This window comes from Microcaecilia unicolor, chromosome 4 (assembly GCF_901765095.1).
Source record: "Microcaecilia unicolor chromosome 4, aMicUni1.1, whole genome shotgun sequence".
Lineage (NCBI taxonomy): Eukaryota > Metazoa > Chordata > Amphibia > Gymnophiona > Siphonopidae > Microcaecilia > Microcaecilia unicolor.
Window position 1 is genome coordinate 281,984,496 of NC_044034.1, and position 16,357 is coordinate 282,000,852.

At 41.3% G+C, this 16,357-nt stretch overlaps 1 protein-coding gene across 3 annotated transcripts in view; it reads left to right on the forward strand.

Moving 5' to 3' along the window:
• Positions 1-7,168: 7,168 nt before the first annotated feature.
• Positions 7,169-16,357, forward strand: part of PNPLA4 (patatin like phospholipase domain containing 4) — a 116,598-nt gene continuing 107,409 nt past the window's right edge. For 2 of the 3 annotated variants that reach the window (XM_030201629.1, XM_030201632.1), the window contains exons 1-2: positions 7,169-7,282; positions 15,673-15,738. The gene's annotated coding sequence lies outside the window, so the exon portion shown is untranslated. The remainder of the gene's footprint in view (positions 7,283-15,672; positions 15,739-16,357) is intronic. The other variant, XM_030201631.1, reaches the window with a different exon arrangement.

The following is a 16,357-nucleotide window of genomic DNA, read 5'->3' on the forward strand; positions in this document are numbered from 1 at the left end:
TGCAATGGAATCTACATGGGATGTAAAGAACAACTCACAAAAGAACTCCAGACCGCCCAAAACACAGCAGCCAGACTGATATATGGTAAAACATGATTCGAAAACGCTTAACCCCTATGAGAAAAGCTACACTGGCTCCCAATTAAAGAATGGATCATCTTCAAAATCTGCACTTTGGTCCACAAAATCATCTATGGCGTAGTCCCAGGATACACGACAGACCTCACAGATCTACCAACTAGAAACAGACTCAGATCAGCACGGTCATACCTAAACCTACATTACCCAAACTGCAAAGGGATAAAATACAAAACAACTTATGCATCCAGCTTCTCCTACATAAGCGCACAACTATGGAATGGACTCCCATATGTAGTGAAAACAATACATGACCACCGAAACTTCAGGAAATCATTAAAAACCCACCTCTTCAAAAATTCTTATCCCACCGATCCAACATAAATCCTCACATCCAGCAACACACCATAATCAATTATCGTACTGGACAATTCACTTTCCTCTTTCCCCTCGACTTCATGACGCTTGATTCACTTCTACCTCATTTGACCAAAGCACAATCTTGTATTTGTTATCAACCGAAATGGCAAACGCCTTTACGGTACTTTGTAAGCCACATTGGGCCTGCAAATAGGTGGGAAAATGTGAGATATAAATGTAACAAATAAATAAATAAATAACACGCTAAAATTGTGGGAGCACTAAACGTTAGCGATGTCAATGCATTCCTATGGGTGTCTCTAACGTTTAGCATGCCCTCAATTTTAGCGAGCACTAAAAACATGAGTGCACCTTAGAAAAAGACGCCCATAATACAGTACTCCTACAGTGATCACCTTAACAGCAATCGAGGACACACCTCACCATGCTGTCGCTCTAGCTCCTCCAGTCTCTCCTTTCTTTCTTCCTTCCTTCATTCCCCAGGCTTCCTCAGGGCAGGTTACAATGAAGAAAAGACACTTAAGGCCCCATTTACTAAGCCGCATTAGAGGCTCGTTAGTGCTTTTAGTGCACGCTGTATAGGCACCCACAATATTCCTATGGGTGCCTACACAGCGCGTGCTAATTTTGTGCATGCGCTAAAAACACTAGTGCACTTTGGTAAACAGAGCCCTTAGGGAGTAATTTTCAATAGATTGTCTAAAGTTAGGCACCAGGATTATGTGTGCTAAGCATGGATTCTATAATGGCAGTTATATGCATAAGTCCACATTTACCTGCCTAATGGCTGGTGTAAATACTTGAACCTAACTTTAGGCACTTAAATGCTAGTATTCTATAACCCTCGTGTCTAACTGCCTGACATGTCTCCACCCAGCCTATGCCCCTCCCAGGTCCATGCCCCCCTTGGAGTTGTGTGCCTTGAAAAAATTAGCAGACACCTTATAAAATACCAACTAAGGATAGTTATGCATGTAACTGCCAACTAGTGCCAATTAGCGCCAATTAACACCAATTCTAACTGATATATTGGTTGTTAATAGCTTAATTATAAGCTAATTGGCCTTAAGTTATGCACACAACTGACCTTATTCTATAAGTTGCTCAGGCTAATTTGCACGCTAATTGGAAATTTTGTCACAAAACTACCTAGAATTAGGTTATCTTTTTCTTTCACGATATTTTATACTTTCTTCAAATTACAAGGGAGCTGCTTCCTGCTATTGGGAATTCCCTAAAAGACCATCTCATGTTATATCCAGGGCTTTTTTTGAGGGGGTACTCGGGGGTGCTGAGTACCGGCACCTTTTCCATTGTCTGCTAAAATTGACCAATGGACCCCAAGTTTTAATGAAAGAGCTCAGGCTCTACACACCAATTCTGCCTTGTCATAGATTCTGTCACTGGTTGCTGGGGACCTGGCTATTGTGGAATGAGTCCCTCAGTGATCACCCCACTCCTGAAGCATTTGAGTACCGGCACCTTTTTTACTAGAAAAAAACACACTGGTTATATCACACATCAGTACATATATTGCTGGATAAGAGACACAGAATGTTCATTCTAAAAAGGCACATTTTGGTGTCTTAATGTGCTGCTTTCCATGTTTTTTTTAAACTTTTCTTTATCATTTTTGTGATCCATGGCAGCTTAACCAGTAGGCAAACTAAGCCACAGTCAAAGCAAAGAAATATGTCCTGACTGCCACAACAGTGGGTAACTGGCTTTTGGAAATTGCTTTCTATCTATCTATCTATCTATCTATCTATCTATCTATCTATCTATTTTGGATTTAGCTTATATATCTCTGCAAAGCTGAAGTCTTGCTTAGGGCGCCCAACACTCTTGAACCGACCCTGCTGTGACAAATTAAAATATGTGGAGATCAGTAAGTACACTATCCCACTTGCTTTGCTGTTGTACAGATCTTTCCCAGTACTTGCTGCAAGTGTGGTGGGATCATACTGGTAGGCATTTAAGGATTTGCATTTAGATTATATACAGGGGTGGCTTAGCCACTGGACCAGGTGAGGCTCTGGCCCAGGGTGCCGGCGATTAATGGCATCAAAATACCCAGTCTCTGATATCAACTGGTCTACAGGTTGAGCCTTTTCTTCCCCCTCCCCCCACTTCCTGTCTGGTCTCTCCCCTTACTTCTTCCCCCTCCCCGCTGGTCTGGCATTGCTCCCTTACCTCTCTCATTCACCTGCAGTCCTGTAAAGTTTACATCAGTCATCAGCAACAGCAATATCTCAGGCTGCCTTCAGCCAGCCCCTAGGTAATAAGTACATACATACATAAGTATTGCCATATTGGGACAGACCACTACTACTACTACTACTTAACATTTCTAGAGCACTACTAGGGTTACGCAGCACTGTACAGTTTAACAAAGAAGGACAGTCCCTGCTCAAAGGAGCTTACAATCTAAAGGACGAAAAGTCAAGTTGGGGCAGTCTAGATTTACTGAATAGAGGTATAATGGTTAGGTGCCGAAGGCGACATTGAAGAGGTGGGCTTTGAGCAAGGATTTGAAGATGGGCAGGGAGGGGGCCTGGCGTATGGGCTCAGGGAGTTTATTCCAGGCATGGGGTGAGGCAAGGCAGAAAGGGCGGAGCCTGGAGTTGGCGATGGTGGAGAAGGTCCATCAAGCCCAGCATCCTCTTTCCAACAGTGGCCAATCCAAGTCATAGGAACCAACTTTTCAAAATGATTGGGGTGCTGAATGAATGCATACTTGTTCAAGAAGTCCTAGCATGCTGCTCAGAGCCGGAAACAAGTAGCAGGGAGCAGCAGCTGTCCATTTATTTGGCAGGTGGGGCTCAATATCCCTGCCAGCAAAGGTAAAGGAGTTCAGAGATGCCAAGGGTGACCCATCTCAAAGATGGAGATTTACCACTGCTATTCTGGAGATTGAAGGCCAATGAGTGAGGTTTTTCGTGTGGGCTCCAGCCATGTCTAAAACCAGTTCTGGAAGATGCACATTCAAAAACTGAAATATGCATAATACATCCAAAACTTAGACCTGTGTTTATAAAGGCACGCTATAGGCGCGTTAGCGTTTTTAAGGCATGTTAAACGCTGACGTGTGTCAAACACTAACACGCCTATACGAATGTATTGGCACATTAGCTTTTAACGTGTCTTAACTTTAAAGGCACGTTAAAAACACTAACAAGCCTTAGTAAACATACCCCTTAATTATTATCTTCTCATTTTCATCTTCCAAAATTCCAGACAGCAGATGTACAGATCAGCAACACCCAAAGTCCAAAACAAGTAAAGTCAGAAACACAGTTTACACATAATTATTCAACCACCCTTAGGATTCACCTTTGGATTTAAAAAGCAAAAACATGTGCATGTAAGGACTGGATAAACAAACTAAAACAAAGTTTAAAGCAAATGCCCTTAATATGTAATTATTGGTAGCAATAATGAAACAGTGATAGAATATTCACATAGCAAGCAGCCTGAGCCAACATATTTATTTTCCATTGCACATATTTTTTATTTATTTATTTATGTATGTATGCATTTATTACATTTATAACCCACATTTTCCCCATACAATTTAAAATTAAAATTAAATTAAAATAATTAACTTTGTATGAACTTGGCGGCTAATAGTGTGCTAAACTGGACAATGTTGGCACACTTAGACTGACTTGACAGAACTTCTGCAGGCACAGGAAAAAAAGATGTTAAGGCTCTCAATTTCAACCTAATGTTTTTTGTTTCTTTTTAATTGTACTTATAAATAGTAAGTTGAATTGTTAAGTACCTGATTCTCATAATGTTATATCTGTTAACATCTTTGCATGAATACGGGGAGTCCCTATAACCAGCTTCTCCCAATGACACACTGATTTTAAAAAATTAGGACAAATTAGTACTCTAACCAATGAAACCAATACTTCCTCTGTGTACATCCCTATGCTGCACAAGCCCAAGCTGGCATGTTTAACATGTGAGATCAAATAAAAATGCTACCGACAATAAAGAATGACGTGGAAAGAGCAACTCACTCATACTTCCACTCCTTGCGTCTTCTTGTTTTGCCACATTTCATTTTTTTAAAGCAGTGCTAGTGGCACACTTTGGCAAGAGCCCCCGGGATTGGCTGAAGCAGTCTGTTCTTGCTGATGTGTGCCAGCACTGCTTAAAAAAAAATTAATTGCGGCAAAAAAGAAGAAGCAAGTACTGGTGTGAGGGGGGAGGAAAAAGAGCAAGTGCAGAGGTGAGTCAGAGAGGTGCTGTATGGGGGGGCAGTGGGGAGAGAAGATGCACAAACTAGCCACAGAGGGAGCAGGAGGATAACGATGATGAGAGGGGACCCGAGCCCAAATTTTGGGAGCCAGTTATTAAAGTAGCTTGAGCACCCACGGAGTCAACGCCTATGATCCAGGTCACAAGTACCTGTCAAGATCCCAAAACAGTACAATAAATTTTATGCTGCTTATCCTAGAAATAAGCAGTGGATTTTCCCCAAGTCATTTTAATAATGGCTTATGGACTTTTCTTTTAGGAAGCCACCCAAACCTTTTTTTAACCCTGCTAAGCTCACTGCTTTTACTACATTCTCTGGCAACAAATTCCAGAGTTTAATTATACATTGAGTGAAGAAATATTTTCTCTGATTTGTTTTAAATTTACCAGTTTGTAGCTTCATTGCATTCCCTTAGTCCTAGTATTTTTGGAAAGAGTAAACAAGCAATTCATGTCTACCTGTTCCATTCCACTCATTATTTTATAGACCTCTATCATGTCTGTTCTCCAAGCTGAAGAGCCCTAGCCACTTTAGCCTTTCCTCATAGGGAAGTTGTCCCATCCCCTTTTATCATTTTTGTCGTCCTTCTCTGTACCTTTTCTAATTCCACTATATCTTTTTTGAGATGCGGTGACCAGAATTGCACACAATATTCGGGGTTGCACCATGGAGTGATACAAAGGCATTACAATGTCCTCATTTTTGTTTTCCATTCCTTTCCTAATAATATCTAACATTCTATTTGCTTTCTTAGCCGCCACTGCACACTGAGCAGAGGGTTTCAACGTATCATTGATGATGACACCTAGAGGGAGGAAAGGGACAGATGCTGGCCAGGAGAGACAGGAGGGATGAGAGAGAGAGAGAGAGAGAGAGAGAGAGAGAGAGAGATGCTGGTACGTGAGGAGGAGGGGGAATAGAGACACAGAAATGGGAGATGCTCAACATAGCAGGAAGACAATGGTGATGCTGGGTAAGATAGATAGGGAAGTAGAAAGAAAATGGATGGTGGACATGGAGACTCTGACAAGACAGTTGAAAGAAAAAAGCAGAAAACAGAGACTAGGACCAAGATAATAAGAAAAATAAAATGACCAGATAACAAACATAGAAAAAATAATTTTATTTTCTATTTATTGACTGGAATATGTCAGTTTTTGGAATCTGCTTCTGGCAGAACTAGTTTTAGACATGGTTGGGGCCTTTGAGAAAAATCTCACTCATTTTGCCTTCAATCTCCAGCACTGAGGTAGTAAATCTCCAGTATTGGGATGGGCCACCCTTGGCATCTCTGGAAATAAAATATGGACTCCAGTGAATACCTTTTGTGAAGAAGTTACATGGAAATACTTTTAAAACAAATAGGAGGAAATATTTTTTCACTCAACAAATAGTTAAGCTATGGAACTCTTCGCTAGAGGTTGTGGTAACAGCCGTTAGTGTATCTCGGTTTAAAAAAGGTTTGGACAAATTCCTGGAGGAAAAGTCCATAGTCTGCTATTGAGACAGACATGGGAAGCAACTGCTTGCCCTGGGATTTGTAGTATAAAATGTTGCCACAATTTGGGTTTCTGCCAGGACTTGTGACCTGGCTTGGCCACTGTTTGGAAAACAGGATACTGGGCTAGATAGACCATTGGTCTGACCCAATATGGCTACTCTTATGTTCTTATGGTTAAATAAGAAGAATTATTCTACTATTCTGTTTGAGCAATCTATACATGATCACTGTCTCTCATCTAGGTTGTATTATTGGAGTGTAGTTATTGTTTTTGTTTGTTTTTCTGTTCTGTTGTTTCAAAGATGCCAAGTGACAATCTTGGTTTTGAACTTACATCCCAAAGCAGGGATTTGTAGTGCCTGATCCTGCTCTTTGAAATCAGTGTTGCAAGTTGCATAATGCTTCAGGATGGGATGGTCAGAAATCCAGGACTGTCCTTAATCTCCAGGCTGGGACTGGGTAATTTGTGCAAAAACACCAAAACCACAGAGATGCCATCCATGCATATATTAATAAAAAAATTTCTGGATTTAAATAAAAACAATGAGTCCCAATTTTATTGGCTTGCTTGCAGCTCATTGTTACAGCCAGTAGTAGGCCATTCCTCCCCTCTCTATAAGAAGTTTAAACATGCCTGTGGAATATGTTTAGGGGTAGCATATGGCTCCAGAAAAAAGAGGACGGATTGAGCCATTGAAAGCAATGGAAGTAAAACCCGGCTGGCTCAATCCGTCCTCCTTTTTCTGGAGCCATATGCTTCAAATGGTAATAAATGCACATTAGTTACTTTAGGCTCAAATTAAATTGTAAGTGGCACCAATAAAAATGTTTTATTATTTACATGTTTGTCGCAAGGTTTTGAAAATTTAGGTACTGTGCCTTTAAGAAGAAGGCTTGCTGCAGCCTGTGGTTGTGTCACTTCCTTATTCATTCTTAGTAATGGCTATCAGGCTACCCTGTCTCGTGCTAACCGGAGTTCAGATCATACAAACTTACAGCTGAGCTTGCATTCACCAGTGCAGTGTTGTAAACAGTAAGCTCTGCATTACTAGGTAAGAGGCAAAATACAAGAGGAAGCAAAAGAAATGTTTTTCGACAGTAATTTTACTGCAAATGTGATCCTTCAGCACGGAAATAGTAAAAGAGAAAAGTACAAAGTATGATTAATTCACCTTTGCGTCGTTAAACCCCGCGTTTAAAAAATGTCAGGAGATCATAAAATGGAACGAGCTAAGTAGGTTTTCCATAGCTAATTCGTATTGATATTATTTTTATATACAGCAACTGTCTTCCCTTCAAACTGCACTCAGTAGTAGCAGACTGCAAGCATTTCTTTGTAGACCTAAAAGCCAGGCGAGGACAGCATGGACCATAAAACTTAATATTCAGCTTTATTTTCTACGTAAAACATACCCTAATGCCTGTCAGGATAGGACTTTTAGAACCTGTAATTATTATCTCCAGCAGAAAGTTTACATACTGCTCTGAGCTTTCCAGTCCAAGCAGTGGACCCAGTTTGAAATGTAGAAACGTGGTGCTTTGCATTCTGTAAACAACCTCTTATTCCTCCTCTTTCAATTTTCCTGAAACAGTGACTGAATCATAACGGCTATAATACAGTACTAATGAATGACTTAATGGTATTTTTTTGTCGTTTTACAGAAATGTGAAGGGACAGGGATATGCTGGCCCCTCCCCCCTCTGCTTCCTGCTTAATACAGAATTTATAACTAAGATGTAGCCTTTAGAAATGTTAAGTAGTAGTAGTATGTGCTGTACAGATGACTATTTTTGAAAATGTATGCACCCAAAATGTATGCACCCTACTACTACAACTATTTAGCATTTCTATAGCGCTACAAGGCGTACGCAGCACATCTTTCTCACACCTGCCAGGCTAATGAGTTACATCAGATGGAAATGGAGCAAAATTGTTCACCTTCCCTATGTATGTATGTAGGTGCAGCAGGAAAACATTTAGTATTCTCTGTCTCCAACCAGGGAGACATCTGGCTGGTGCAGCAAGGAATTGAGGAAGTTAGCTCTTGCTTAAGCTCTTGAGGGTCTACTTTTATCCATTGTGCTAGGATTGGGGCCAGGGAGTTTTATTAGGTAATAGCTTTCACTGGCTGTTCTCCTCACATCAGGAAACCAGCTGGTCTGTTCTCTCTAAGGCAGCAGGGAGAACATTTCTTCATCTTTGCAGGTGTTCCAGCTTGCAGTGATAAAGTAATTTTAAAAGTGAACTGGAAAAGTTCATCTATTATAGGCTACAAATCAGTATTCTTTTGTGTTGTACAGAAAAGAATATGCAATGGCAATAAAAACAGACAGTAAACAAACATAACAGAAAAGACTGTACAAAAAATTCTACTAAAAAGACCCAAAGGCCGAATCAATTTCCTGAACTTCAGATAGTCTCCTTCAACCCTTAAATGTAGTAACAAAGCAGTCCAAAGAGCAGGAGCTGCATAGGCAAAAGCATGGGAATGAGTGTCTACTTAAGAAACATATATGCTGAGGGAACAACCAGCAACTCTTGACCCTCTGATCCAGGGGCGTAGCCACGGGTGGGCCTGGACGGGCCCAGGCCCAGCCACTTTTGCTCCAGGCCTGCCCAGCCTCTTCTGCCCGCTCGCCCCGTCTGCGTGGTCTGCTCACTTTTACTGCCCTGAAGTGCCGTTCTCCCTCTAGCACCAGCGATTCCCATAGCCAGCCTTCTGCCAGCGCGTGTCGTCGGGGCCTCTTCTCAGGCACGTCCCGCCTACTCTACAACTTCCTGCGTCCCACCTTTGCGGAAAACAGGAAGTTGCAGAGTAGGTGGGACTCGCCTGAGAAGAGGCTCCGACGACGCGCGCTGGCAGAAGGCTGGCTATGGGAATTGCCGGTGCTGGAGGGAGAATGGCGCTTCAGGTCAGTAAAAATGACCAGAACTGGCCATGTACAGGGGGCTGTCGCGGGGGTGGGGGGTGGGTGCTGCTCTGATCTCAAAGCTCCCTGTGGATTTATCTCTGTGTTATATTCTGCAAGTAAACCAGAACAAATCCATTAAATGCCCTAAATATCAGAATAAAGTCTATCCGCCCGATATTCAGCGCTATTTAACTGGCCAGAATGGCTGCTGACCAGTTAAATAGCGCTTAATTGGCTATCCACCAATATTCAGCAGGGGTAACCGGCTATCCCCCACTGAACATCCCTGGTTTAGTGGCCATATTTGGCTGCGTCAAACAGTGAAATATCTTTGGCTGGCCAAAAATAAACCAGATACTCAATGCCAGTCACCAGAAACGGTCTGGCATTGATTGTAAGTAGTTATGATCATCACAATTTATAATACTGTTCCTACATTTCCTTGTTTTTACTGTATTCTTTACCATGTAAGATTCTTTCTTTTACTATGTAAGCCGCACTGGACCTGCTGTATGTGGGAAAGAGCGGGGTACAAATGTAATAAATAAATATCCGGCATTAGTGCCAACCGTGGGAGTTAGCCCGTCTAACTCCCATAGTCTGAATATCAGCCCCTTAAATTTCAGGTAGGCAATAACAGGTAAGTGATGGGAGATGCATAGAATAAAAAGCAAAAATGTCATACTTCAGGGGCCATAAAACGAACAGCCACATTCTGTACACATTGCAAACTCATTAGGTACTTCTACTACTTAACATTTCTAGAGCGCTACTAGGGTTATGCAGCGCTGTACAATTTAACAAAGAGAGACAGTCCCTGCTCAAAGAGCTTACAATCTAATAGACAAGTGAATGGTCGGTCCGATAGGGGCAGTCAAATTGGGGCAGTCTGGATTCACTGAACGGTAAGGGTTAGGTGCCGAACGCAAAATATATCCCATTACGATAATCAAGAAGCAAAAGGATGATAGATTGTATAACCAGACAAAAATGTGCCACATCCAAATAAGCCTACTGGAGTATAGAATTTGGGTATCCACCAGAATTGTTTCTTGGAAGAGGCACTCGGAGATTCAAGACTTTATAAAGGCAGCTAAACAACATGGATTAGGTTTGTGGGCACAAGTCAGTCCTTTGGGACTCCTGAAGGAGTTGACAAGGAAAGTCAAGACCTCACATAGGGTCAAGGCCTTCTAGCTATGGGTCAGGAATTCATGCTTAGGTGGTTCCAGTTTGCAGGCAGCTTCAGATTTTCCGAATCACAATATTAGGCGCTGAAAATAACTTTGGAGTAGATTTTACAGTTGAAGGCCATAAACCTTGCACTATGTAGGTTGATACCTACATAGTGGAGGAGTAGCCTAGTGGCTAGTGCAGTGGACTTTGATCCTGGGGAACTGAGTTCAATTCCCACTGCAGCTCCTTCTGACTCTGGGCAAGTTACTTAACCCTCCATTGCCCCTAGTACAAAATAAGTACCTAAATATACGTAAACGGCTTTGAATGTAGTTGCAAAAAAACCTCGGGCAGTATGTCAAGTCCCATTCCCCTATCCCCCTTTCCCTTTCTTGGATGCTATGAGAAAAATGGAGTATCTTGTAACAATTCTAGATTTTAGGCAGTGCAACACTTCCTGCAGGTATTGCACTTTTGGATATAGTCATCGTGGTTGATGATCATAGCCTTGAGGGTGGGGCAGTTCCAGATTTCCTTGGACTTGAGTGAAGCATATTTGCACGTTAATTATATAGCAGGATTTTCAGAGACTCCTTAAATTTCCTGTAAGCCACTTAGGAAATTTTGATTTGCAGCATATATTTTACGTATATAAATAGATAAATACTAGGTCTTCATTTCCAGTTCCAAGTATTGCTCTTTGGTATGTCTCAGCCCTAAAGATTTCTATAGTGGTAATGACAGCATTCCTCGAGAAGGAGGGGCTTCCAGCAGTGGCGTAGCCACAAGTGGGGGTCCAAGAAAGCACAAAGGCAGACGGTCTGCAAACTCCAAGATGGAAAATGAACAGAGCAGATCGTTAATTTTTTAATTGGTTCTTAACAATAAATTACATTTGTCTTTTAACGTATAGCCACAAGTGGGCCTAGGGCTCAGGCCCATCTAATAGTAGCACATGTTTAGTGGTAGCTAGTGGAGATTCCAAGGTCCACCAGCTGAACACTTCCCCCTGATGGTAACGAAAACACTACTCTCCATGATACTGGCACCTGCACATTCTCAGTTTTCAGCGCATGCCTGCTGCAAACTGCCAAGGTGGAAAGAAGCGTGTTGAGATATTTTTTTGGTGGTGGAGGAGAGAAGAACACTTGGTGCCCACCCACTTCTTGCCTAGGACCACCCAAAATTTGTTGTCTGGCTACGCCCCTGGCTTCCGGTCTACCCAGGGCTGGAACTAGGTGCTGAATACTTTGATGATGCTTCTGGTTTGCTTTGGCAAAGAACTTTGGGCGGTGTTAGGAAGATGGATTTTCTGCTGTGTGCCTTGGACACTGAAATACTTCATTCCATTTCACCCCAACTTGACGGATACAGGCAAAAACAGAATAGGAAAGCTGAGAGGCTGTGGCCAGGTGATCAAATTACTAGAGGCCTTAAAATGTGTAAAGGACAGTGCTAAGAGCAGGCTGATGTCCCCATGGAGTCAGGGGAGCAACTTGGGTGACATTGCTTTTGTTACCTGCTGGAAGTCCAACCAGGGTTCAGGCTGAGGGTTACTGTAAACTCTATCCCTTCTCCATGCTTGTTCCCCCATCTCAGGAAGGAAATTTGTATTAATTTTCTTCATCAATAATAACGTAAGGCTAATTTCTAACTTCCTCCTTGCTACCAGCCTTAGGAAGAGAGGCCAACTGCCTTTTTCCAGGCTTGCAGAAGTACTTCTTTTCTGCATGGTTATGCTTATTTCTTTGCAGCGTAGCATCTTTTCTGACCTGCTAGGTTGCTCTTAAATCATCTTTATCAGAATTATGTAAAATGGTAACTATAGCAACAGCCTTTACTACTGGCTTGAACAGACAAGCTAAAGCCTGGAACATTTTTGAACATTTTCAGGGATCAGATAAAAATGCCATGGTGCCAAGGAGATGTTTTGAAATCAGGGCCAACTGTCTATACTTCTGGCCTTTATAACTGTTTAGTCAGGCTCTCCTGTGTCTGTTTTTTCTAGTTTTTTTTTTCCACAGTTATTTTGTTAACCTGTTTGTTCTTGCACAGGTCAGCACATTTAACCCTCATGGATTCTTTGAAGTATAGCGTACCTCAGCTAGTGAAAGAATGGGATGATCATTTGATAAACTGTGGCTGCCTATCAATAATTGGGAGAAATGTGTAATGAGAGATACATATATAGCATTTTTTTTTAAATTTAGGGGTGAAAAATTACTTCACTCTGCTTCCTTTTAGGTCAAGGGCTTTAATCTTTATTGAATCAATGAGCACAGGTAACCTTGAACCTGATTAGTGGTATATATTGCATCATTAAAAAAAAATTAACAATTAGCTAATTTCAGAAAATAAGAGGGGAAGGAGGGTAGAAAACTTAGGGCCCTGTTTACTAAGGTGTGCTACTGTTCTTAGCATGCGTTAACGCTAGAGACACCCATAGGCATATATGGGCGTCTCTAGCGTTAGTGCATGCTAATTTTTAGCACGTGCTAAAAAAAAAAAAGCTAGCCATATCTTTGATTTCGCACTGCTAAAACAAACCTCTAGATCTTCACTTTGAGGTTTCTTCTCTTTACCAGTCCCTTGGTATGACCACTTCTTTCTACCTATCCCCCTTCTAAGTTACCTGTTAGCTTCCAAAGACCCTATACCTCCCCAGCATCCACATGACCCTAATTCCTTCCCTCCCTTGTTTACCTCTTTCCCCACTTTGTTCCTTGAGCTTCCTCTGGAGGAGGCTGTCTCCTCATGGAATGACTCTTAAGTTCTAAATTTGCGTGGCCAGGCTTTGGCTCCTCTCCCCCCAATTCAAACACAGCCAAACGAGCGAACTGCTAGGGCCCCCTGGTATCATGGAGGGCTCATCATTTTCAAGCAATGGGTTTGTAAAATGGCCATGTGAAATTTCCTAATTAGCACATGGCCATTACCACTTATTTACTAGGTCATAAGGACACCCGCACTAATCGGGTAGCATGCAGCAATGTTTCGATGCTACCCAATTAGTGCAGGGCACATCTACTCTTTGCCCATAGACATGCCACCCACACCAAAAAATAGAAGATATTTTTTAGTGCAGGATTATCTGATGACGATCGCCACACTACCGCAGGATGCCTCAGCACGTCCCGCAGTAGTGCCTACTGTGGCTTAGTAAAAGGGAATACTGGAGAGCTTTGAGGTCCATCACAAGGCCATCTCCAATTCCACCCCTTTGCAAACAGGCCCATTAAGAAAAAGTATCAATGGATGATTGTACAGGTACAAAGTAGTACGTTAGAATTGTGAAAACATTCAGATACATTACAGTACTGTAATATACAAAGACAGCAGATAGTGTATGATAGGGATGTGTGTGTGGCCAAAACAAAAAAAAAGTTTTGTTTTCATTTTAAACTAATTTAAAACAATTTTTCAGTTATTTGTGGTTTCTGCATATGAAAACTGATTGCTTGCATTGTGCATGCAAGCTGCATACACTTTAGTTCTAGGTGTCCATATGAACCAAATACACCCTCACGAAATGTACAGCCCTAGGATGTGAGACACGTTTTTTTTTTTTTTTTTCAAGAAATAAATGAATATACTGTATAGCATTCTGCATAGAAAGTGAAGAATGGGCAGAACAGTGGGAAAATCAGTTATTTGCATGATAAATCCAGAGAAAAGTCGATAAACTCATAAGAACATAAGAATAGCCATACTGGGTCACCATCAGATCAGTAGTCCTTCTAGCCCAGTATCCTGTTCCAACAGTGGCAAATTCAGTTCACAAGTACTTGGCAGAATCCCAGAGAGCAGCAACATTCCATGCTACCAATCCCAATCAAGCTTCCCTCTGTCTGCCTCAAAGGGATACATTACACTGCATGCTCATTAACCAAATATCAAAAACGTTTTCTGGACACTGATTTTAAACAATAAAATGATATTTCAACCTTGAAAGAAATTGCTGTCTTTAGACTTTGTTTACCTGTTATGGTCTTACATTATCATAGGGCTGTCTGTGTTGTGTAGGTGAGAAAGAAGTCATTCTGCAACATCAGAGAAATCCCATAGTTGGCAAATTTGTGACAAAGTGCAAATGGACAAATGCCATTGGTAGCCCCCTTCCGAAGGCATAGTTTATTGTTTGGAGAAATACCACTGCAGCCAGACTATATCATTTTCTGTTTGTGTTGATATTGGGGGAAAAAACAAAACTTCTCTATTGCACATCACTTACCTAAAGATAATGCAATGCAGCCCTCCCCTAAACTTTTAGCTGTTGACACCAACAGTTGTACCTTTTAGGCTAACCACAGTATGCAAATGAGGCAGATTCCTGAATGAATTTTATGTCTGAGCATTCGTTTTACATATCCTGGCAATCAGACCTGCTTGTGGTCCTTGGGGAATGGAAACTAGTAACCTTGATTTATATACTATTGCAGTACTCTTTTAAAACAATTTATCTATAGGTACTTTGGGTATTTAAAAAAGTTGGTCATCCTTTTAAACAGAGTTTTTTGCTATTATTGTTTTCCTTGTTTTTTTAACACATTTATGCCTGTTGTACACACTATATGCATGCCAGAACTTTCTTCAATGTGCAAATTGCATTCATAATTTTTTTAAGCATCTCCCCTAGTAAACACTTGGTAGAACTCTGTAATGATTTATTTATTACATTTGTACCCCGCGCTTTCCCACACATAACAGGTTCAATGCGGCTTACATAGTAAATAGAATTACAAGTTTTGAATGAGAATATTACAAATTGTAGTAAACATAGCATAGTGGGCTTTTAAGGATATGTAAATTGAACATGGAGAGGTAAACAGAGATGTGCAAAAGGAAAGGAGACAGGAAGGAGATAGGGAGAGTTAAGGTGTAGGAAGATTGGGGGAGCATAATTCAACTTGTGTGCTTAAAATATCCATGCCTATACATTCAACTAATCAGTAGAGCATAATTAAATCAACTCTGTTTTGTTTGAGTATATTATCTGTTGTATGAGTTGACAGACTAGACATAGGGCCCTGCTTACTAAGCAGCGTTATAGGCACATTAGGATCTTTAACGCGCGTTAACTATGTACGCGTATTATTATTAGCATTTGTATAGCGCTACCAGACGCACGCAACGCTGAACACCTGATACAAAGAGACAGTCCCTGCTCAAAAGAGCTTACAATCTAAATAACTGTGTATGCACTTACAATATCCTTATAGGTGCCTACACAAAAATTGTAGGCGTGTTAAAAATGCTAATGCGCCTTAGTAAACAGGGCCCATAGTCAATTACAGACTATCATTACAGAAAATATTGCTAGAAGAGGTCTCAGTTTCTGGTTTCTTTGTTACAGAAATGCCATGGTAAGGGTCTGATTATTTTTGCTGAACTGATGTGGCGAGATTAGATACCTTCACAAGTAAGTTTTAGTCTTTTGTTGGATATTCAACAAAAATATGAAATTAAAATACATTCTAGTATCATTAGGATGAATGGGGCAAGATTTGAAAAGTGTTAAGGTGCACTCCGGACAATATTTAAAATCATTTAACCAGCCAGGAACAGCACCTAGCCGGTTAAATGGTACTTGACTTACTATCCGGTGATATTCAGCAGGAGATAGCCAGCTATCTCTTGCTGAATACTGCCGGTTAGCACTTAGTGGATAGCCAGTTATTTGGGCGATATAACCAGCTATTCGCTGATAATCAGTGCATTGCCGGCTAAATTTGGCAGCCAAATCTGGCTGTGAAAATAGCAAGTATATCTTTGGACGGTTTAAACTTAACTGGCCAATGCTGAATATTGGCTTGATTGGTTAAATTTAAACCAGCCAAAATACACCCAAATATTCAATGCCGGTCACCAGAAACGGCCTGACATTGAATATCTGGGCTCAGCGCCAACCATGGAAAGCAGCCCGGCTACCTCCTGTATTCTGAATATTGGGCTCATAGTTCCTCTTTGTCCCTGCCAGACCGATCTAAGCCAGTGTAATTTACGTTCATTCCAGCAGGCGGAGACACAGCAAATTTGCT